Source organism: Choloepus didactylus, chromosome 4 (genome assembly GCF_015220235.1).
Source record: "Choloepus didactylus isolate mChoDid1 chromosome 4, mChoDid1.pri, whole genome shotgun sequence".
Classification (NCBI taxonomy): domain Eukaryota; kingdom Metazoa; phylum Chordata; class Mammalia; order Pilosa; family Megalonychidae; genus Choloepus; species Choloepus didactylus.
Window position 1 is genome coordinate 190,133,091 of NC_051310.1, and position 23,475 is coordinate 190,156,565.

Consider the following 23,475-nt stretch of genomic DNA (forward strand, 5'->3'; position numbering starts at 1 on the left):
CACTCCCTTTATCCAGTGTATGGATAGATGAATAGAAAATGGGGAAAAAAACTAAATTGAAAATATGGTGGGATGGTGGGAATGATTTGGGTGTCCTTTTTTCTTTTATTTCTGATTCTGATTCTGATTCTTTCTGGTGTAAGGACAATCTTCAAAAATGGATTGTGGTGATGGATGCATAACACTATGATGGTACTGAGAACAGTTGATTGTACACCATGGATGACTGTATGGTATGTAAATACATCTCAATAAAACTGAATTTAATTAAAAAAATCTAATGCATATTTGTTGAAAAAAAGCCATTTTCACCCTCCAAAAACAAAAATAGCCCATCAGACTCAGAAATTAGGTCCTGTTAGACTAGGAAGAGGACAAATGGAGGTGTGAAAGTTGAGACCATGAGTAATGACAATTATTTGAAGAATCTGGCTCTAAAGAAAAGGTGGTCACCTTGTCATTTCTTCCAGAGTGAAGCCTCAGGAATGCAACAAGCTAATCAGCAGCTGCTGTGGTGAACACCATCTTCAACGCACTACTGAAGATGAATGATGAAGCAAGACCAAGAGGAGACAACAGATGGTGCAGTCCTCAGAGATGGAGTGAGTCCATCTGGTCAATCAGAGGCTCACGTGTAAGCCTGGGTACAGACACAAATGAGCTTGCCACCAGGGATGAACTGGGAAGAGCCAAGATGAGCACAGTGGGTCAACTTCAGCAATGGTCTTGATATACTCCAAGAGAGGGAAAATAAGTGCATCTGCTGAGAGGACACCAGTATGAGAAGATAAAAGGATGCAGGCCTTGGAGTCAGTCTGGTTTCAATTCTGATTCTGTTGTTGTATAACCTAAGACAACACAAACCATTGAAACAGCATTCATAGTTAAATGCTGTAGCTAGCAGAAGATAGGTAACCTCCAGATGATTATGAGGATAATGAAGTAATGTCTTATCTGGCACATAAATAGTTTCAACATAATCATCATTATTAAGACTTTTGAAGGGCCACCGAGGGAACAGATAAAAGAAGCCAAGCAGGGACACGGAACAGGGAAAAGGACAGCCAAGTAGTGTGGAACATGAAGCCTCTACTTTAAAAACTTAGTGGCAACACTACAGAGACCTGGCTTATTTGCTTAGTAGGCAGACTAGCAGGGAGGAAAAATGGCTGGCTAGCTCCACAATTAGGACTAAGTCAATGTGGCAGTTTGAAAACATGCTGTTCCTCCACTAAGTGGAAGACCTACTTCCCATCTGAACTTGGGCTGGACTTGTGTATGGTGGAAGTTCAGGTGTGACTCTTGGAGCCCAGGGCACCATAGGTCTGGTTGTTTTCCTTGCACTGTCTCAGAGGGATGCACATATCTGCCCAGTAAGAATGCCAATGCAGTCTACTGGAGGACTACACCCATGAAGAATGGAGATACCATGGCAAACAGCCAGCACCAAGGGCCAGCTGTGGGAGGGGATGGGGGCATTGGACCTTCACAAAGAGTTCTTGGCACACTCTTTATAACATTTTAACAACAGGTGCCTCCCATATTTTACGAAGAATTATATTTTGGATAACCCTGTTCTACTGCTTCTTGGAGTTGCACATTAAGAGAAAACATATCCTGCTAGGTTTCCTTTTCTTTTAATTTATCAAAAATTGTTGTGTAGAAGTCATACATGTTATCACCAGCTTCCATTAAGAAAAAATTCCTCATGGCCTGCAAGTACTCTACCAACCTGAATGGGGAGAAAATAAGTGACAGAAAGACCTTAAATTCATAAGACAGAACTCTAAATCAATACCAGCTTTTGTATACTATGATTTTTAGTGAAACAGGTTTTATACTCTACATCTAGTAAAACAGAATTACTAACACTTCTTAAAGACTTTTTAAATAATAAACATAGTATGTTTTACTTTAATAATGAGAAAAGAAACTTAACTTTCCGTAACATTGTAGAAAGTGGGGCAAACACATGAAAGTGCAACAAAAATAAACTTAATCCCTATCCCATCAGTCATGAGTAATTTCTACTGTTAATATTTAGCATATTTCTTTCAGTCATTTTATCTATGATTTAAAAATGTATAGTTAAGGAAATATTGGTGGTTAAATGATACTTTCCAAAGAAAATTGTGCATCCCATTAACTGCTCTAATAAAAAAATAATTTGAAAATAGTTTTAAAAAGAGCTCTTCAACTGTTCTTAAAGCACCATAACCTGCTGTTTCCAAAACTAATATATTTCTTTTTACCTGTAAACTTTTTTAAGAGTTTACATGAGATTTCCACAGCTTATCAATGTGTGGATAGAAGAAATATTTCAGTATTAATTCAAAAGTCTGGCATGTTGCAGATTCCGATGATCTATCCACACAGATATCACCACCAGCAAATTTGTCATGGAAGTAACTCTGCTCCTAATACAACCTTTAAGACAAAATTGCCAATCTTCTTTCTATGAGCTGCTGTCAAACAAACTCTCTTAAAAGAAACCCCAAATGTCTACCCATATATAGTCTTAAAATTACCAATCCTTACAAAAAGAGAAAATCTTTCTCCCACAAATATTCTTTGAGTCTGTTCACTCTAGTCTCTCTCAGATGCTTCTGCCCTTAGGGTCACTAGTTGGGTTGGTCTTCCTGGACATCAGGGTCACCTCTCAGAGTAAAGACCCTCTGACTCTATGGCACCACCTTGTGCCTATTAATCACTATTTCCTCCTGAGAGCTGGAAATCTCCCTAAGCCCAAATCTCATTCTATGCAGGGGAACTTGCCACCTGCCCTGTGATCTGCACTCTCCTGTCACCTTCTGTGAGTGACAGCACCCTGAATACCCTTGAGGCACAAAGACAAAGGAACAGGGTAAGTCTGTGGGTTTCCACAAAAACAAGGAAGTTCAGGTATACATTTGTAGATCTAGGATAGGCTACAGGGGTTTTTAAGGCTAGAAAGCTCTTTCTGGCAGAAAAAAGTTAATCAATATTCCACAGATTATGCCATTTCAAATTTACAGGTGTGTATCACCTTACAAAGTTAAGGGCCAGTAGTGGGTCATGAACATCATCCAATTCAATGTGTCTTTCAGCCATAGACTGCATCTTAATTAGGGTCTCTTTCATCACTTGTTGCTCATTATGAGTATGTGCAGTGGAATCATCTCTGTGCTGGCAATGAACTGTACAGATTCCAAAAAGATGGTATACAAATTTTTCTTTCTGTATTGAAACACAAAGAAAAATGTAAGGTGAACTCTCTTCTGGTGTATAATATTAAACAATTTCACTTTAATATGGCTTGATATTTTTCCTTTGGCCTATGAGGGTCTATCCCTGTTTCTCTTCCTTTATTGTACAATTAAATATTTTTATGTCCTCTCTTAAAAATAGCAAAGTTCATGGTTTAAATGTTACAAATTATAAGTTGTCTTTTTTGTCCTGAGCAATGCAATACATTAAACAGAATCCTGTAAAAATTAACTTACCATGATAGCATTATGATTACACTAATTGGAGTCATAATTTCACTGGAGAAAATACTTCCAACAGTGGTCTGGAAAGCTCATTATATTTTGTTATTCATGAAAAAAGAAATATTCCACAAAGTCACATCTATACTGTTCAAGCCTCTTAAATCAGTTAATAAAACTAAGTGTATTGCTTAAATTGCATCAACAAAGACTAGACATTATAAAGATTTTCCCAAAATTTAGGACCAAGGATGAATCACTCATCAGCAAATTGATATCTGCCAGGGTTAATGGTCCTTAGGAGCTAAATATTGTACCACATTAAGAAATGCCAGAAGATTATTTTGTAAAGGACCAGTGCTAGGAAATCAAGAGTAAGTAAAATATGTGGAAGTTATTTTCAAACATGTGGCTGGAAGATCCTAATGAAGACAAACTGTTTCTTCCATCATGAACAGCATGATCTATTAAGACATTAGGCTTTGATAATCATAAAATTATAAATTAATTACATATCTGCAGATGATGCATCATCAAGTTGCTGAGGTTAGATGCATGAAGGGGCATGTACCTCTTGCTGCTGCCTGGTGCATGGAGCTCTGCACACTGCAGGTTCTTCAAAAGCTGCATCAACTTGCCAGCCATGATGATCTGCTTCAGAACAGGCTTGAGGAGGGACACCATGGTACCCTGGTTTCTTTTTTTTATTATTATTATTAAATTCAGTTTTATTCAAATAAATTCACATACCATACAATCATCCATGATATACAATCCACTGTCCACAGTATGATAACAGTTATGCGTTCATCACCACAATCTATCTCTGAACATTTTCCTTACATCAGAAAGAACCAGAACAAGAATAAAAAATAAAAGTGAAAAAAGAACACCCAAATCATGCCCCCATCCCACCCCATTTGTCCTTTAGTTTTTATTCCCACTCCTCCACTCATCCATACACTAAAGGGGGTGTGATCCACAAGGTCTTCAAAATCACACTGTCACCCCTTGTAATCTGCATTATTACATAATTGTCTTCAGGAGTCCAGACTGCTGGGTTGGAGTTTGGTAGTTTCAGGTATTTACTTCTAGCTATTCCAATACATTAAAGCCTAAGAGGTGTTATCTATATAGTGCATAAGAATGTCCACCAGAGTGACCTCTCGACTCCATTTGGAATCTCTCAGCCACTGAAGCTATTTCATCTCATTTTGCATCCCCCTTTTGGTCAAGAAGATACTCTCAGTCCCACGATGCTGGGTCCACATTCATCCCCGGGAGTCATACTCTGCATTGCCAAGGAGATTTACACCACTGGGAGTCGGGTCCCACGTAGGGGGGAGGGCAGTGAGTTCACCTGTCGAGATGGCTCAGTTAGAGAGAGAGAGGGCCACATCTGAGCAACAAAGAGGTACTCTGGGGGAGACTCTTAGGCACCATTACATAAAACTTTAGACTCTCCTTTGTGGTAATGAGCTTCATAAGGGCAAGTCCCATGCTCGAGGGCTCAACACATCAAACTGCCAGTCCCAATGTTTGTGACAACATCAACACCAGTCCAGGTGAGGATGTCCAACATATCCACACCTTCCCCCAGATCCTCAGGGGTGGGGAGGGGGAGGCTGTAAATATATTTTTTATTATCTGCCCAAATTACTCTAGGTTGTGTCACTATTTCACTCCAGCCTATACTAACCTACCATATCTCACTTCCTATTTAAAGTTCCATGCAATTGTGGTGTTTGAACAAATCGACTGTAGAGTTGTACCCTTTAGAAAATTTAGATCCTGTACCAAATAGATATCTATTCCCTTGGTCTCATATGAAAGTTGAAGTTTTAAAACACAATCAGTTTCAACCTTTATCCTTTGGCCTGGCTTGCCCTGATCTTAACCAGACCTGCTTCATGCATATCACTAATTGAAGTCTGGGCTCTTTTTCAGCTTTTTTTTTTTTTGACAGTGGCTGTATGCACTAATACTGACATTCATATCTGCCGAGCTCTAGCTCTGAGTTTCAGATGTCTCAGAGATATGCATTGTTCCAGAGACCAATCAGGTTATATGCTAGGGGATCAGCATCTCAAAGTTTAGAGATAGGCCTTACAATTCAGGGATAGAGTTAACTGCTCTAAGCGCTTACAATCTAGGGACTATTACAATTATTATGTCCACATTAGGCTGTGTTCTAAGATTCAATTCTGAGTTTACACATTGTAGTTAGTCCATATTCCTGAGGCATCATCCCTCTCACCATGTTTTCTCCAACACTTTTACTCCTATATATATATTTTCCTACAATTTTATAGAGTTATATTCACATACCATACATTTATTCACAGTGTACAATCAGTTGTTCATGGTATCATCATAAAGTTGTGCATTTATCACCACAATCAGCACTTGAATATACTGATTACTACAAGAAAAATTGTTTTTTTTTAGCAATAAGAAAAAATGATAAAAAGAAAAATAACATGTGATACAAAACAATATACTACTAAGGACAGCAAATAACACCACTACCAAGAATCCCATAGGACTCCCCTATATCCCCTTCTCATATAAATTTAGCATTGACATATTGCCTTTGTTACATTTCATGGAGGTATATTACAATGTTACTGTTGACCATAGACTCCAGTTTGCTTTGATTATGTTTTTTCCTGAATACCATCTCTTTTTCAAATTTCTACATGGTTGACATTCATTTGCTTTCCCACATGCAAAAACATTTTTATATTTGTATATTTAGTAACAGTCATTGGTCACTCCAGTTTTTGCCACATTGTACAGTCCCAGTCTTTATCATCTATCTTTACCTCTGGTGTCATACATTCTCCTATCCCACCTCTTTCAGCTTTACTCACAGACATCTTTGTTCAGTGTACTCACACAGTATTGTGCTATCTATTTCTGGATCTATGCAATCAATCCTAAACATTCTGTAGTCCTTCAGCATCAAATGGCTGATCTCTGCCCTCTTTCTATCTCCTGGTCACCTGTGTTGTCAGCTTTTAACTCCCAAAGTTTGTTCATTAATGTTTGTTCATATTAGTGAGACCATACAGAATCTGTCCTTTTGTTTCTGGCTAACTTCACTCAACATAATGTCCTCAAGGTTCATCCACATTATTACATGATCCGTGTCTTTGTTCTGTCTTACATCTGCATAATATTCCATCATGTGTATATACCACAGTTTGTTTATCCACTCATCCTTTGATGGACATTTGGGCTATTTCCATCTCTTGGCAATTGTGAATAATGCTGCAATAAACATCGGTTTACAAATGTCTGTTTGTGTCTTAAGTTTCAGTTCCTCTGAGTATATACCCAGCAATGGAATAGCTGGGTCATATGGTATGCTGGTTTCTTGAGGGTCCCTGGTCACTACCAGAACTTGCACTAGCATTGTCAATCAGTTTTGCTTCATTTTCTGTCTTTTTTTCACTCAATATACAACATGTAAGTTGTGAACCAAAAGTCTCTGTGATTTACTGGAACATTTTTGTTTCTACAGAAATTCAAAAGAATTTTAAATTAAAATTTTTCTTACTAAAAATAATAAAAGCAAAGGCAATATAGTCATTCTAGTTAAGATTAGTTAAACTAACTGATGTCAATTATTAACATCTGACCTCAGTTTAACACAGAAAAATGGATAAATACTTTGAGTGGTGTTGGTAAAATTTAAGCAATCATGACTATTTTCCTGAATTAGTATTAGTAAAATGAATGAAAATATGAGTGACTATTTTTGTCCTCTTTAAAAGTAGAATTGAAGTTTACCCACATTACCATCTCCTGAGAAAGTAATCTCTAGACACCTCTACCTTTCTTTTTTCTCATAGGCAAAATAGATTTTTAACTGTACTGCTTTCAACAATGACAGGATGGTCATTCATCACCCTTGAAAAATAGAATCCAAATTCAATGAAAGTTCTCATGGGAGACTAATGAAACAGGCCATAATGCTAGACAGAAGATTTAAAGACCATGTGGTCCTCAGAGGGAATGCCAGTTTACTTGCATGAGAATTGTTACCTTTCAACAGCTCTAAAAAACCACTAGATAAAATGACATTTAAACATTTCTGAAACTCCTTTAAAACAGTGACAGGGTTTCTGTGTTGTTGTTTTTAAATAAGTATAAAAAATAAAAATCCAAAATCATGTTATCAAATCCTTGTCACCTCATGAGTCAATGGATAGCTATCAACAAGTGCCATATATTTAAACAGATTGCATACTTTAAAACTGAGTTAAAGGAGTGAAAACTGTGCTACTTTATATAATTTGTTCTGGACAATCAATTAACTGAAGAGGAATAGTCATAAATGAGTTATAGTTTTCATTAATTATTTTGTTAAATATTAAAGTAATTGGATGAAATCTCTGGGAAATAAATATATTGTTTAATATTATTTATAAAATATTTTACATTCTTTTTGTATCTTTTATTATTCTTGATAATTTATAATGGGAATAGTTGAAGCTACCTGATATAACCTGAATTTGTTTTGGGGAAGCAGTGTGCCTTTTAACATATTAGCGATAAGTATATTATCACTCAACATACAATCTGCTAAGTAAAGTTGTGAATTGACAAAATTTGGGAAAACTTATTTTTAATTGCCTGGTGACCTGACATTGTGTATAAAAGTGCAACAGAGCATGCCTCTGGTGACAACACAGCTGTTGTTTGAATGACTATGTCTCAGTACCATGTGAAACAAATGCAAGCATGTGACTTTTATGGGTAAGAAAACCCAATGTCTCAGTATCATGTGAAACAAATGAAAGCATGTGACTTTTATGGGTAAGAAAACCTGACCTCTGGATGAACTCATTTGCACAGTCAAACAGGTGTCCATGCATGATCCACTCATCCACAGTCTGCAGGTAAGGCTGCACAGTTTCCACCCAGAGAGAGAAGAGGAGGGAGACCTAAGATGAGGTGAATGTCTACCAGTGATGAACTTCCTTTTCACTAGTTACAAGGACATTTAGACATTTCCAAAATTCCTTTAAAGCAATGCCAGGGTTTCTGTGTTGTATATGTGTGTGTATATATATATATATATATATATATATATATATATATATATATACATAGTCCAAAATCATTGTGAAAAACTCACCTTAATATCCTTGTGAAAAACTCACGTCAATATGGGGTGACCATATTATAATCCATTCCAGGACACATCTGAGAGTAAGAACTGCACAGTGACAATGGGCATAAACAGAGGGTCAGAGAAACTGGACATGGTTATCCTAACTGGAGAGTACTCTGAATAGAAAGCCTACAAGGCATAAGGAAATTACTTCATTCCACTATGGTTCCCATTAGAAAATATGCAGGCTGACAGCAAACTCCTTTAAATTAAACTGCAGTACTAAAATGGTGAGAAAATGGAAGTTATACCAACAGATCTGGGAGAAATCCCAAACATATGTACCTAAACAAACCCAGAGCTTTCCAGCTTACAGTCTCTAGTTAGATTTGTAATTTTATTTAAGAAAGTATTATTGAAAATATGTAGATAAGTCAGCTAGATATTGTTCATATCTTGCTTTCATGTTTTGCATTGTCTTGCCTCATGTCTTGCTGGTAACTGATAGTTGGAAAGTCAATTTCTAAGCCTACTGTTTGTGAGAGTGCTTGCACAGGGTCTCAGGTGAAGTTATGTTGCACTTAGAAACTAATTTTAAACTATGAACACATGTCTGACACACCATGACTAAAGTATCTCTTTCCAAGCAAGTTATGGCAGGCTGTCTATCCATAACCCTTTTGGCTGAGCAGAATGGAGTCACATATTTAGACCAGAAAAAATTTTACAGTTTTCTCAGAAGCTTCTTCAATGTTGTCATATTCAAGAATGGCCTTGTACAGTGTGTTGAGTAGGTGAGATGCTGAACCACATTGAGAGGGCCAGGTGGAACTTCTTTTACCCCAGTACTAAATCCTTCATGTAGCACCTTAAGCTGAGCCAATGAAGCTGACAGTTTATCCAGCATTATTGAAAGTGTTATTGTGGTATTTGCAAATATAAAGAAATCAAACTCAAAAGAAGGAAAAATATCTGCAGTCAAAACATGATATATATGCTAAGCCACTTATAGAAAGATATACAACAAGCTGGAAGGTGCAGAGTTTTAATCCCACATCACAAGGAAATAATTTCTCTAAAGAAGAATCTGCCAGTCAAGGAAAAAAAAGACAAATAACTCAGCAGAAAAATAAAGTACAAAGGAATTGACAGTTCACAGAAAAGGAAATATAAATGATTCTTAACAATATGAAAAAGACACTCAACCTCAGCTATAATAAAAGAATGCATATTAACACTGTCCTGAGTAAAAAAAATAAAAGCATTGTGTTACCATTTTAGAGGGAAGGAGGTAGGCTGTGAGTATGAAGGGCCAGTGCAAGCAAGTGCCTCTGTTGTGATGGCTATTCTGGATCTCAAATGTGCAGGTAGGGTGGATTGGGAAAATGGTGGATTAGGAGAGACAGGACAAAAAGTCTCCATGAAAAATACTAGATAAAAGAGAGATAGTGCTCCAGAATACCAATTCTAGTGCACCAGCTTTACAAGTTCTGCTAAATCCATAGGGACAAGGAACTTGGTGACACTGGGAGTCTGCATTCTGAAATATATGAGTGAGCCTGCTGGAGAATCAGCCACCATGCCACAATCAGGAGAAACCAGGGGTTGCCATTTGGAGACAGATTAGTTTGAAAACCCAAAAGCATCTGTGGATCTGGCAGTGAGAGCCATGCACTCCAGCATGTCAGGAAGTTCTTCCTACAACCCATATACACACCTCAGAATCTGCAGTGAATGCTAGCCTTTCACACACCTGCAGCTAATTGTCCCAGAGTTAGGAAGGTGGAGGTCCATGAAAAGGGGAACTTACCACACCCTACACTAAGAAAAATAAAGTTATGGTCCAAAAGAACAAACTTACACTTTATCTGAGATACAGGAATTTAAACAACTAATACTAAATCAATTCAAAAATTAGGGAAGATATGGCAAAAGAGAGGAATCTTAAAATGAAAACACTGGACATACATTAGATAGAAATCAAAAGTTTGAAAACACAACTGGCATAATCTATGGAAATGAAAGGCACAACACAAGAGATGAAAGACAGAATGGAAACATAGAGCAGCAGATCTCAAGAAGCTGAAGAAAACACTCAGGAACTGAAGATCAAGGCAAATGAAAGCCTACACACAAAAGAACAGATAGAGAAAAGAATGGAAAAATGCAAGCACCATCTCTGCAAACTTAAGGACCAAACAAAAAGCAGGAATCTATGTGTCATTGGTGTCCCAGAAGGAGAAGAGAATGGAAAAGCGGCACAAGCATAATGGAGGAAAAAAATCAATGAAAATTTCCCATCTCTTTTGAAAGACATAAAATTAAGGAACCAAGAAGCACAGCATACCCCAAACAGAATAGATCTGAATAGGATTATGCAAAGACATTTAATAATCAGATAATCAAATGTCAAAGATAAAGAAAGAATCCTGAAAGTACCAAGAGAAAAGCAATCTATCACTTACAAAGGAAGCATGATAAGGCTAAATGTGGATTTCTCAACAGAAACTATGGAGGCAAGAAGGAAGTGGGGTGATATATTTGATACTGAAGGAGAAAAATCATCAACAAAGAATCCTATGTCCAGCAAAAGTGTCCTTCAAATATGTAGAAGAGCTTAAAATATTCTCTAAAATACAATGACTGATTTTGTGAAAAAGATACCTTCTCTACAGGAAACATTAAAGGAAACATGGCAGACAGAAAGGAAAAGACAGGAGTGAGAGGTTGGAAATCAATTTTGGGAGATAGTAACAGCAATATAAGCACAGTGAACAAAGACGACTGTGAGTATGGTTGAAAGTGGAAGGTTAGGAACATGTGGGGCACCAGAAAGACAAAAGATAAAGACTGGGACTTTATAACTCAGGGAAACCTAAGGTGCTCAATGATTGCAATAAAAGGTACAAATATATTTTTACATGAGGTAGAACAAATCAATGTCAACATTGCAAGTTCTAAAAAATAGGGTGGGATTGGGGAAAACAGAATCAATGCAAACTAGAGGCTATAATTTATAGAAGCATTGTATTATGCTTCCTTGAATGTAACAAAGACAATATACTAAACCTAAATGCATATGGGGGGAGAGGAGGAAGGGTATGGGACTCCTGGCATTGATGATATTGTCTGCCTCTGTTCTACATTCAGTTAATGCTATCTTACCTTTCATTGCTTTCTAGCTGTCAAGTTTTTTCTCTCTCTTTCTTTTTCCTTTTGTCTTTCTGCCTTCTTTGCCTCTACCTCCTTCTTGTGGAAGAAATGGAGATATCCTTATATAGATAGTGGTGATGGTGCTGAAAGCATAAATACAGGACTATACAGGGAACCAATGGTTGTTTACTTAGAATGGAATGTATGGTATGTGAACAAAAGTGTTTTAACCAATGGGTTGATGAAGAAAACTTGAGGGTATTATATTGAGTGAAATAAGACAGACACATAAAGAAAAATATTGCAAGGTCTCACTGGTGTGAACTAATTATGATATGTAAACTCATAGACATGAAATATTTTGCCAGGATATAGAATGAGGCTAAAGAATGGGGGGACAGCTGTTATCATGAGCAGAATGTTCAACTAGGATGAACTTAAATGTTTGGAAATGGACAGAAGTGATGTTACCATGTTGTGAGAATAACTAACAATGCTGAAAGTTGTGTGAAAGTAACAGAAAGGGTAAGCTCAGAGTCACATATGTTTTCAGAAGGAAAGTTGGAGGTTAAAAGATGAGAATGTATAAAAGTGAATCTTGTGGTGCACAATATTCATGATTACCTGTACAAATATTAGAATTATCTCTCAGGAACTAGAACAAATGTATGACACTATAGAATTTAATAAGAGAAAGGCATTTAGGAAGAAAACATACCTACTGGAAACTATATACTATGGTTAGTAGTATTTTAATATTCTTTCATCAACAGTAACAAATGCACTATACCAAAACAATGAATCAATAATGGAGCAGGGTTGGTTTGGGGTATGGGAAGATTTGAGTTTCCTTTTTGTCTGTATTTCTTTTCTGAAGTAATGCAAATGTTCTAAAAATTGAAAAAAATAATTGCGATGGATGCACAGCTCTATGATGGTACCATGGGCAAATAATTGTACACTTTGGATCTTTGGATAGTTATATGGTATTTGAACAACCTCAGTAAAAAGGAAAGATCAAAGGAGACACAGTACCTGGAGCAATTTATCAAAGAACTAATTACAAACAATGAGATCATGGCACAGGATATAAAGGACATGAAGAAGACCCTAGAAAAGCAGAAAGAAGGATTTGCAAGAGTAAAAAAAATAGATAATCTTATGGAAATAAAAGAAACTGTCAATCAAATTAAAAAGATTCTGGATATTCACAGTACTACATTACATGAAGCTAAGCAGTGAATCAGCAAGCTCAAAGAGGACAGAAAAGAAAGTGAAAGAACAAAAGAAAGAATTGGGAAAAAATTAAAAAAATAAAAATGGATCTCAGGGATATGATGGACAACATACAGTGCACAAATATAAGAATAATTGATGTCCCAGAAGGGGAAGTGAAGGGTAACAGTCTAGGAAGAGTATTCAAAGAAATTGTTGGGGAAAACTTCCCAAACCTTCTAAACAATATAAATAAGCAAATCATAGATACCCAATGAATTCCCAACAGAATAAAATCCAAATAAACCCACTCTGAGACATATTCTGATGAGATTTTCAAATGGTGAAGAGAAGGAGCAAGTCTTGAAAGCAAGACTAGAGGAGCAATTCACCACTTAAAAGGGAAACAGCATAAGACTAAGCTGTGACTACTCAGAGGCCACCATGTAGGTGAAAAGCCAATGGCATGACATACTTAAAATTCTGAAAGAGAAAATTTGCCAACCAAGAATATTTTATCCAGAAAAGCTCTTCTTCAAATTTGAGGGAGACCTTAAATTTTGTATGAAAAGTTTTCTATTTTCTGTTTTTTAAAAAATTTTTTGATAATGTTAATTAAAAAAAAAAATGGAAAAATATGTAGAGACCCCCTGAGAAGCTGGGATAAAATGCAGAAGTGTTGGGCTTCCTCATCTCGGTGGTTGCTGATGTTCTCACAAACATAGAAGACTGGCTGATTGATGTGCCAAACCCTCTATCACAGGACATGCCCTTAAAAAGTCTATTACTGCAGAGGAGAGGCTAGGCCTGCTTATAATTATGCCTAATGGTCTCCCCCTAAATCCCTCTCTGTTACTCAGATGTGGCCCTCTCTCTCTAGCTAAGCCAACTTGGTGGGTGAAATCACTGCCCTCCCTCCTACATGAGATGTGACATCTAGGGGATTAAATCTCCCTGGCAATGTGGAATATGACTGCTGGGGAGGAATCTAGACCTGGCATCATGGGATGGAGAACATCTTCTTGACCAAATGTGGGGTGTGAAAGGAAATGAAATAAGCTTCAGTGGCAGAGAGATTCCAAAAGGAGCTGAGAGGTCACTCATTTGGCCCTCTTATGCACAATATAGACAACCCCTTTTAGGTTGTAATGAATTGTAATAGTTAGCAGTAAATATCTGAAACCATCAAACTACAACCCAGAACCCATGAATCTTGAACATGATTGTATAAAAATGTAGCTTATGAGGGGTGAATATGTGATTGGGAAAGCCACATGGGCCAGACTCCCTTTTGTCAAGTGTGTGGATGCATGAGTAGAAAAATGAAGGCAAAAAAGGCACCCAGTGCGCTTTTTTACTTTAATTGTTCTTTTTCACTTTAACTTTTGTTTTCATTATTTTTGTGTGTGTGATAATGAAAATGTTCAAAAATTAATTTTGGTGATGAATGCACAACTATATAATGGTAATTTCAATAATTGAATGTATGCTTTGTATGACTGCAAGTTATGGGAATATATCACAATAAGAGTGAATGAATTAAAAAATAAAACTTCCCAAGAAAAGGGGGGTGCCCCCTCACAGCCATCTTCCCAATGGGCAGGGAACACTCCTGGCAGGCACCAGCTCCACAGCCCAGAGCTGCCCCAGGCAACCCAATGTGGTGGGAATTGTTTCCAACAGCACATGAACACATCACTAAATCAGGCATGGATGTTAGCCCTTCCTGCACCCTCAGCTCATTTTCCCAGAATGGGGAATGGGGAGCTGTGTGAATTAATGCACCCCATTCAGCCATCCTTTCAACAGAATGGGAATGCCCCTACACAGCCTTGCAGCCTAGAATCACCCTGGAGGGATGGCACTCACCTTTGACACAGCACAGTCATCCCTCAACAGAGGACCTGGCGGTGCATGGCTTGGAAGAGGAACCCACTTGCAAGTCCCAGGGGCCATATGCCAATACCAAGGACTTGTGGGTCAGTGGCAGAGACAAACTGTGGTGGGATTGAACTGAAGGATTTGACTATTGCAGCAGCTTTAAATCTCCAGGAACACCAGGGAGATTTGATTGTTAGAGCTGACCCCCTTCCCTGACTGCTCAGACACAAGCCCCATACACAGGGTGGGCAATACCAACTACACATGCAAGCTTGGCGCACCAGTTGCACCCCACAAGACTCACACCTCCACCCACCACAAAGACAAAGTGGGGGAGAACTGGCTTAAGGAGAATATGTGGCTCGTGGATGCCACCTGCTGGTTAGTTGGAGAAAGAGTTCTCCACAAAGCTGTAGCTCTGACAAATTAAAGATAAGGGTTTTAATTGGTCTACAAATCCTAAAAGAACCCTATCAAGTTAAGCAAATGTCAAGGGGCCAAAAACAACAGAAAATTTTAAAGCATATGAAAAAAAGTCAATATGGATAACACAAGCCCAGTCACCCACATCAAAAATCAGAGGAGACACAGAACTTGGAGCAATTAATCAAAGAACTAAAGATGAACAATGAGACCATGGTACAGGATAGAAAGACATGAATAAGAGCATGGCACAGGATATAAAGGACACGAACAAGACCCTAGAAGAGCAAAAAGAAGAAATGACAAGAGTAAATAAAAAAAATAGACAATCTTATGGAAATAAAAGAAACTGTTGACCAAACTAAAAAGACTCTGGATACTCATTGTACAAGACTAGAGGAAGCTGAACAAGTGAATCAGTGACCTGGAGGATGACAGAATGGAAAATGAAAGAACATAAGAATGGAGAAAAATTTTAAAAAAATGAAATGGACCTCAGGGATATGATAGATAATATAAAAAGTCAAAATATAAGACTCATTGGTGTTCCAGAAGGGGAAGAGAAGGGTAAAGATGTAGAAAGAGTATTAAAGAAATTGTTGGGGAAAACTTCCCAAATTTTCTAAGCACCATAAATACACAAATAATAAATGTCTAGCAAATTCAAAATAGAATAAATCTAAATAAACCCACTCCAAAGCATATTCTGATCACACTGTCAAATACAGAAGAGAAGGAGCAAGTTCTGAAAGCAGCAAGAGAAAAGCAATTCACCACATACAAGGGAAAGAGCATAAAACTAAGTAGTGATGACTCAGCAGCCACCATGGAGGTGAGAAGTCAGTGGCATGACATATTTAAAATTCTGAGAGAGAAAAATTGCCAACCAAGAATTCTTTATCCAGCAAAGCTCTCCTTCAAATTTGAGGGAGAGCTTAAATTTTTCACAGGCAAACAAATGCTGAGAGAATTTGCTAACCATCAATATGTTGTGTACAAGAGACTCATCTTACACACAGGAACACAAAGAAATTTAAAGTGAAAGGATGGAAAAAAATTTCATGCAAGTTACAGCCAAATGAAAGCAGCAGTAGCAATAATAATCTCAGATAAAATAGGCTTTATATGCCAAGATGTGAGAGTCAAAGAAGGCCGTTGAATTCTAATAAAAGAGACAATTCAACAAGAAGAAATAAGAATCATAAATGTTTATGCACCCAATCAAGGTGCCCCAAAATACATGACACAAACATTGGCAAAACTAAAGGAAGCAATAGATGTTTCCACCATAATTATGAGAAACTTAAGTGCATCACTCTCTCCTATATATAGATCAGCCAGACAGAGGACTGGATATTGTAAACCTAAACAAATCTCGTAAATGAATTTGAATTAATAGAAATATATATAACATTACATCCCAAACCATCAGGAAATATATTCTCTAGTGCTCATGGAACTTTCTCTAGAATAAATCTTATACAGGGCCATAAAACAAGCCTCACTCAATTTAAAAATATATTGAAATTAATCAAAGCACATTCTCTGATCACAATCAAATGCAATTAGCTATCAACAAACAACAGAGACCCAGAAAATTCAAAAATACCTGAATGTTAAACAACACACTCCGAAACAATTAGTGGGTTAAAGAAGAAATAGCAAGGGAAATTGTTAAATATAGAGAGAAAAATGAAACAGAACACAACATATCAATACCTATAGGATGCAGCAAAAGTGATACTGAGGGGGAATTTATAGCTCTAAATGCATACATTAAAAAGAAGAAAATGCTAAAATAGAAAACCTAATGGAGCAACTGAAGAAAACAGAAAATCAACTGCAAACTAACACTAACCCTAGCAGAAGAAAAGAAACAAGGATTAATGCAAAAAAAAAAAAAAAAAAACAAGATTGACAAGCCCTTAGTTAGACTGACAAAATCAAAAAGAGAGAAGACCCAAATAAAGAAAATGAATGAAAGAGGTGATATTACTGTGGATCCTGAAGAAATGTAAAAAATTAAAAGAGGATACTATGAACAACTGTATGCCAACAAACTAGATAATATAGAGGAAATGGACAATTTCCTGGGAAGACATGAACAACCCCCACTGACCAGAGAAGAAATAGAAGATGTTAACCTACCAATCATGAGCAAAGTTATCCAAGCAGTCATAAAAAAGCTTCCCATAAATAAATTCCTATGGGCAATAGGCTTCAAAGTGGAATTCTACTAAACTTTCCAAAAATAAAACCTGACAGTAATCTTATCTAAACTCTTTCAAAACATGGAGGAAAATGGAACTCTACATAACACATTTCATGAAGTTAACATCACTCTAATACCAAAGCCAGTTAAAGATGCTATAAGAAAGGAAAACTACAGGCCAATCTCTCTAGTGAATATAGGTGCAAAAATTCCCAACACAATACTTGCAAATCGAATCCAAAGACACATTTAAAAAAAATCATCTGAGCAACAAAGAGGGATTCAGAGGGATAACTGTAGGCACAATTATAAGCAGGCCTATCCTATCCTTTACAATAACAGCCTTCTTAAGGGCAAGTCCTGTGATAGAGGATTTGGCACATCAACCAGCCAGTCCTCAATGTTTGTGAGAGCATCAGCAACCACCTAAGTGAGGAAGCCCAACATCTCAGCATTTTCCCCCAGCTTCTCAGGAGGCCTCCAAATATTCTTTTCATTTTTTTAAAATTAATGTTATCAAAAAGTTAAAAAAAAAAAAACAGAAAATAGAAAACATTTCAAACAAAACCAAAGGAATAAGAAAAAACATAAAATAACTGCATTGCTTCCAAAATGTCCCTACACTACCACAAGAAAATGTACAGATTATAACCCAGAAAAGGAGTAAGAAAAACAGATGACCTAAGATAATTACATTTCTGTGAACTTGTTCCTACCATACTCTCCAGAAATTAAAAAAAAAAAAACATAGTTATTCCTGAGCATTCCCTGAATGTTAAATTTATCCATGATAAGTTATCTGTATTTATTAGATTTCCATTCTCCCTTCACTAGTTGCTATCTATTCCTAGGTCCTCTTCATTCTACATTTTATGCCATTAATTTTACATTTTTCAGTGTTCACTTTGGTAGTAACATATATTTGTTTTTTTTGTCCCTGGCTTATTTTGCTCAGCTTACATTTTCAAGGTTCTTCCATGTGTTCTTTCACAACATGTTTCCTTCTTACTGCCATTTAGTATCCCATCATGTATAAAAACACATTTTATTTATCCCCTCAAATGTTGAAAGACATTTGGGTTGTTTCCATCTCTTGGCAATTGTAAATGTTGCTGCTGTGAACATTGCTGTGCAGATATCTGTTCATGTCACTGCTTTCAGATTTTCCAGGTATATAACTACCTGCACATTTTATCAAGATTTTTTCTCACACCAATCATCTAAAGTATAAAGTGAGTTGATCACTATACCATCATATAGTTCTTCTTTCATGACCCCATTGTAATTTGTAATATTTTCCTTATAACAGAAAAAGTGAAAATAAGAATAAAAAATAAGAGTTAAAAAAGAAAACACCCAAATCATCCCCCTGCCACCCTATTTTTCCTTTAGTTTCTTGCCCCCATTTTTCTACTCTCCATCCATATATTGGATAAAGCAGAGTGTGATCCACAAGGCTTTCACAATCACATTTTCACCCCCTGTAAGCTACAGTGTTATACAATCATCTTCAAGGTTCAAGGCTACTGTTCTGTAGTTTGTTAGTTTCAGATATTTACTACTAGCTATTCCAATTCATTAAAATCTAAAAAGAGTTAGTCTATATAGTGCATGAGAGCACCCACCTGAGTGATCTATTGACTCCATTTGGAATCTCTTAGCCACTGAAACTTTATTTCATTTCATTTCACTTCCCCCTTTTTGGTTAAGATGTTCTCCATCCCACGATGCCAATCCAGATTCCTCCCTGGGAGTCATATTCTCTTTTGCCAGGGAGATATACACTCCTGGGTGTCAGATCTCATGTATGAGGGAGGGCAGTGATTCCACCCTCCAAGTTGGCTTATTCTCCTTTAGTTTAATTCTCTTTCCTTTTTTGATTTTTAGTTGTCAATTTTTCTTTCTTGTTCTTTTTCTTTTGTCTCTGCCTTCTTTGACTCTTTCTCCTTCTTTGTGGAAGAAATGGAGTTGTCCTTTCATGCATAAGGAGGATGATGGTGAATGCATAAATATGTGATTATACAGGCATCCATCAATTGTTTACTTACCATGTAATGTACGGTGGGTTGAAAAAAAGCCATCTTAAAAAAGGGTTAATGCAGAAACCTTGAGGGTACTATATTGAGTAAAATAAATCAGATACATAAGGACAAATATTGTATGGCCTCATTGATATGAACTAATCATAATAAGTAAACTCATAGACAAGAAATGTAAGTTACCAGGATATAGAATGAGGCTAAAAATGGGGAGCAATGATTTATTGTGTGCAGAATGTTTAACTAGGTTGGACTAAGTGTTTATAAATGGACAGAGGTGATGTTAGCACATGATAGTGAGCATAACTAACAGTGCTGAATGGTATGTGAATGTTGTAGAAAGGGGAAACTTAGAATCACATTTCATCAGAGGAATGTTGGATGTTAAAATATGGGAATGTGTAAAACAGTGAACATGGGGTGGACAATGTCCATGATTAACTATACAAATATTAGAAATCTCTTTCATGAGCTAAAACAAATATATGACAGTATAACAAGAAGTTAATAATTTAAGGGTATATAGGGAATATATTCCTATTACAAACTATATTCTACAATTAGTAGTATTTTAACATTCTTTCATCAACAGTAATGAATGTAGTGTACCAATGCTATGTGTCAATAATGCAGGGGGTTTGTTTCGGGGTATGGGAGGATATGAGTTTCCTTTTTTGCCTTTATTTCTTTTCTGGAGTAATGAATATTTTCTAAAAATGGAAACCAAATAATTTGTGGTGATGGATGCACAGGTCTATGATGGTACAATGGGCAACAGATTGGCACTTTGGATCTTTGGATAATTGTATGGTATGTGAACAATCTCAGTAAAATTAAATTTCAAAAAGTTAAAGGGGAAAATTTACACTTATTAAACGAGTGAAGATGAAATTTTTTATAAAACACTGTTGGCAAGAGTGTCAAGAGTCAAGTATTCATATACATTGCTTGCAAGGATATCAATTTAAATCTGTACCTTCATGGAGAAAATTGTGGTGATATCTTTCACAATCACAAATGTAGATACCTTTGACACAGTATTTCCATTTTTAAGAATTCACTTTACACATAATCTGCTTTCATATGTGTACATCCACTTATATATAAGTGGTTATCCCTGCAACACTGTCTGGAAATAAAAGATCAGAAGCAACCTAAATGTCCATGAAGAGAGGACTGGTCTGTGATAGATCCATATGATGAAACATGTAATTTGCAAAACAGAACAAGGAGATGTTGTATATAACTGTAGAGTAGCATCTTCAAAATTTAAATTGGAAAGCAACTTGAAGAGAGTAGTGTAGTAGACTACTCAGTATGTGTATATGTATATACATTTTCTTGTATGAGGGTTACTGATTTTTGGAAGAACACAACAAGAAAATGATGATCTGTCTTTGGGGAGAGGAAATGAGTGGCTAAGAAATGGGAACAGGAGGAATTTTCACTGTAAATCCTTACTTTTTGGGATTTCTAGCTATGTGAACAGTTTAAAAAATAAATTCAAAATTATAAAAAATCATGCATTCATAAGCCTTCCTTATTGCCCATGTAATTTTCAAATCTTTTATCAATCAACAAATTAAACAGCATCTAGAAATTAAAGTTACATATCTTATGAGTAAAAGTGAAGAATATTTTAAATACCATTCTTGATGATACACTTCTCAGTTTTCAGAAGTTCCATTTTGAAACTATGCAAATATTTGTACAGGGCCAGCACTAATGCCTGGTAGGCTCTAAAAGGAGTTTCCATAGACTTCTTAGGAACACAACTACTTCTAGTGAATGAACTTTCAGCATTGTGACCCATGACTTCATCGTGAACTCTTGGAGTTGAAACACAACCTGACCATACACTGCTATTTTTCCTAATACTGATCATAAACAGTTCTATTATAGGAAGCAAACCACAATGACTTAAAGTCAGTCTTCTATAAACATTTAAATTCATCCCCCCTTAAATAAAGCATGCTTTTGTGTGTGGCTGTTTTAAACAGTAAGCTTATTAGAAGGAAAATGTAAAAAAGATGAATATTAATGTTTTTTTCATTCAATGAAAAACAAATCCCCTTTATTTCCTACTCATAATATCAAGTAATAGAATCAATTTCTAACACCCATTTCTCAGCCTTTAGCTTGGAGGGATATTTTTCTTTTTGTAATTTTCATTGTAGTAACATACATAAAACTGAAAATTTCCAAGTGTGAATTCAGTAGTATTAATTACTTTAAAAATATTGTGCTACCAACAACAATATCCATTACACCAACATTTTCATCACTTCAAACAGCAGCTCTGCACCCATTAAACAATAACACCCTTTTCCCACCCTGAACTCTTGGCTCCTCATAGCCCATAATCTACTATTTGCCTCTAAGAAACTCTTAGGTATTCTTCTAGGTATTTCATACAAGTGAGATCACACAATATTTGTCTTTTTCTGTCTGGTGAATATTAAGTTTTATATTCAAAGCAAATAAAGCCTTAATTTCTACAGAACATAGAACTGAGGTTTATACTTTTTAAAACACATATAAGGAAATTGTAGTATATGCAAAAAAATTTATAGTATAGATCTTTCTGATTTTAGCATATGAAACTTATGAGCTTTTCCCAATACAGAAAGACAAAAAAACAAAAACCCCAAATAAAAAATATCAACTTCACAAACAATATTAAAGAATTCCCTTTAATTTTACAAATTAACAAATTCACAACTTAATTCTATAGTAAATACAAATAACTTATGTGTCAAATGAGTTATCACAATATTGTTTCTCACAGTTACCTTCCCATCTACCAATTGAAATATAAAGAGCATTTATTACCCCTGAAAGTAACATGAAATGAAATAAAAAGAATGAAGGTACTTTAAATCTAGAAAAATATTCATTACAGTAGTGCCTAAGAAATTTTAATGAAAGATTCAGAATTGTGTATGGGGGTATTACAACTTCCAAAGGTCAGATAATAAAAAAAAGAAAGACATAAACTTTGTACCTGATTTCCCTAAGATGCAAGACATTTCAATATCATCTTGGAGAGGAGTCCAAAAGACTGTACTTAAAGAATTTGCATCCACACACAGACAACCCAAACAGATCTTCTTATTTTTAAGAAGGTTATTATATAGTACTTTATGGCAAAGAATACCAAAACCTGAAAATTTCAGTAGTAACCACACTGCATGTTGTATTTTTCATTTCCATTTCATGTGAATACAATCTAAATTCTTAGATCTGGCTTCCTGATATGGAACACAGGTTAAATCTTATGGCTATATGCTGCCCATTAAAAACACAAAGCAGCAAACTAGGGAACCTCACTTTAAACACAGATATTTAAAAAGTGGTGGACTAATCTAATTAAATCACATATTAAATTATTTAAGATGGAAAGAGGTAAATGTGTCAAAATGTCATGTTCTGCCATCAAACCTGAAGTCTGGGTTTCCTGATTCCTCCAATCCTGCTGCACACATAGAATTGTTTTGGGGTCATACCTAAGGGTCTGTTTCCAGTTTGCATGTGAAAAACCCCTAAATATGTTTCTTAAACAAAACAAAATTTCACTTCTCATTATTAATTATGTTAATCATCCTTACTATAGCATTTCCTGAATAACATGTATTGGTAACAACTCTGTCTTCTGGAACATATAATGGATCACTGTTATATAACTGCTGATGCCTATTAGATGCTAAATATCAAAAGTCTATATAAAAGATTCTAATCAACCAAAAGTTCATGTCAAAGAACAGATGCAATTAATTGGTAACAACCAGAAATCAATTAGCAAAGAAATATAACAAATACTTTAAATATCTTCCCACATTGATTTCCATAAATCTATTGAAATACTCTTAGAGAAGCTCTCTCAGAGTAATTTCAATTGTTAGGTTTACTGCTGATTTAGCCAAATGTTTAAAACTATGCATTGTGGAAATTTTTGGAAAACAA

General features: G+C 36.0%; 1 pseudogene; it reads right to left on the reverse strand.

The window, feature by feature from the left end:
* Positions 1–1,545: 1,545 nt before the first annotated feature.
* On the reverse strand, positions 1,546–22,328 carry LOC119533053 (annotated as a pseudogene).
* Between the last annotated feature and the right edge of the window lie 1,147 nt (positions 22,329–23,475).